The sequence below is a fragment of the Wasmannia auropunctata genome, unplaced genomic scaffold (assembly GCF_000956235.1).
Source record: "Wasmannia auropunctata unplaced genomic scaffold, wasmannia.A_1.0 LD336088.1, whole genome shotgun sequence".
Classification (NCBI taxonomy): Eukaryota; Metazoa; Arthropoda; class Insecta; order Hymenoptera; family Formicidae; genus Wasmannia; species Wasmannia auropunctata.
Window position 1 is genome coordinate 289,238 of NW_012026802.1, and position 2,300 is coordinate 291,537.

Consider the following 2,300-nt stretch of genomic DNA (forward strand, 5'->3'; position numbering starts at 1 on the left):
TCTTCCGATCTGCGTTTATAATTATTTCTCGAAAATGATACTTCGGAAAATAACTTTATCACACATGGTTGAATTTGTCTTAAAATACCCTTTAATTTGGTAACAAAAATTTTTTGAAAAATTAAAAAAAAAGTTGGATGATGGAGGTAAACAAAAAAATAAACAATAAAAAAATTATTTTAAATAATAATTATAAAGTACTCTTAAAGTTATTCAACTTTTATTCAGAACATTTTTTTCTATCTCTCGTAGTTTCGATGATATTCGCATTGAAAAAATAAAATCGATTTTTTTCTAAGGGATGTTTCACTCCTTTAACGTGCGACTCAGCACAAATGCAAAAATTGTAGTATCTTATTTTTGCCTGTAGTTTAACATATCCAAAGCTTATTGAAATCGGAGGGGGACACTTCCGTGTGTTTCCTTGTAAGTTTATTTCTTTTTTTACTTTTCATATCTGTAACAAGTGAAAAGATTCTCTCTGCTTCCGCGTTGGGATGAGAAAGTGTTAGTATAAAATTTGCTAGTTCATACACATTAGGTGCAATTAATTCATTATTGAAGTTTTTAGCGTCCCCGATGCGATGTCAAAAATCTTCTATACCTAAAGACGCAAAATCATCCTTTTCTTTACTATTAAACATAAGAGATAAATTCTTCCACTCTATTTCTAATTTATCTACGTCTAAGTAATTAGAAAATTAGTGTCTTAATAAAGAGAGAGAAGACAATGTATCATTTCTTTTATCCTGATGTAGAACAAACATTGGTTTAATAAATGACATCGTATCAAATAAGATATTGTTAATAGGAAGACGCTTTTTTATTTTTTTGCTAGCACAAATATAACAAAATTCTAGGCAATTTTTCCTAACATTGGTTTCAATATGGTTAGGAAGAATTTTAAGAAAAGTGTTATATTCGTGGCCTACATCAATGTTTTCTAACTGCAGAATTTTATTAGGATGACTGCAATTAATTGCAACTGAACTTAATTCGGGCTTTATAAAATTTCTTAAAATTATGAAAAATAATTTTTTGTTTTCATTTGATAAATCACCTACTAAAATTTTATCGCTTTGAAATATAGCATTGAAATAATTAAGTCCGTATGTCAGAAATAGTAAATATGCCTTCGTACAGTCATTATTTAAATCGGTTAATATATTCTCCGCCTGTTTTAATTTATCTTCTACTGCGGCTACTAGAAACAAACTTTTTAGGACTTCCCAGTTATTTAATACTCGTATTACACAATGATGTAGACAAAGCCATTTAGTAGCAGATAATTTTAAAAGTTTGTTGCTTTTTACTTTAAAAAATTCCTGCATTTCTACAAATTGTGCACAGCATTTAGCACTGGCCGACATGTATGTGGACAAATTCCTTAACAAATTCTCACGAATTCGTGGTAATTTCTGACATGCTTTGCTGGCGATCAGTGCCGCAGAATGACAAATACATTGCATAGTAAATAGAACATTGGTGTCTTTCTCTAACCTACTCTTAAAAGAATTTTCAGATCCTATCATTACAGTTGCGCCATTCGAAGCAAAACCGATTATATTATTAATCAAAATACTTTTTTCATTTAAACATTCTTTGAACTTATTATACACGTTTTCAGCCGAGCAATTTCTCGCATCTAAGTCTATTAATTCCAATAAAGCTGTGTCCACTTTATTTGCATCTGTCACGTACCTAACAAATAAACACAAAGACTTTTTTAAACCTATATCTGTACTTTCATCTGCTTTCATGTAAGATGCTAAATTTGGTAGATTTTAAGTAATCGATCGTTTCTTTTAATATTTCGGATGCTAAAACGTTTTTCACTATGTTCGTACATTTAATTCGACCTGCATTTTTCTAGCTATAACGGAGTCGTCAAATATGTCTTGCAGAACAGGCACGAGGTGGTCTATCAATATGAATGGTACATTGTGATCTGCAAATACTGTGGCAAGTTCGATTTCTGCTCTTTTAACTTTCTGTACTTCTTTATCTAATTGTTTTTGTTTAGTAAAAAAAAGACTGTCGTTATCGACTGATCTGTATTTTTATAACTTTTTATACTACTCTTATGTTTTTTGTATTTGCATGTTTTAATAACTCACTTTTGCCACATACTAATTGCACATTACAAGATAAACATTTACATTTACTTGTAGATAGATAGATAGATCAATTTATTTGCTCCCCTCAGGGTTACAAATTTTAACAAATCTTTACATATCTTTACATACATACATCTTATCACTACCTTAACCTACAGCCTACAACTTAATCCTATACATCTA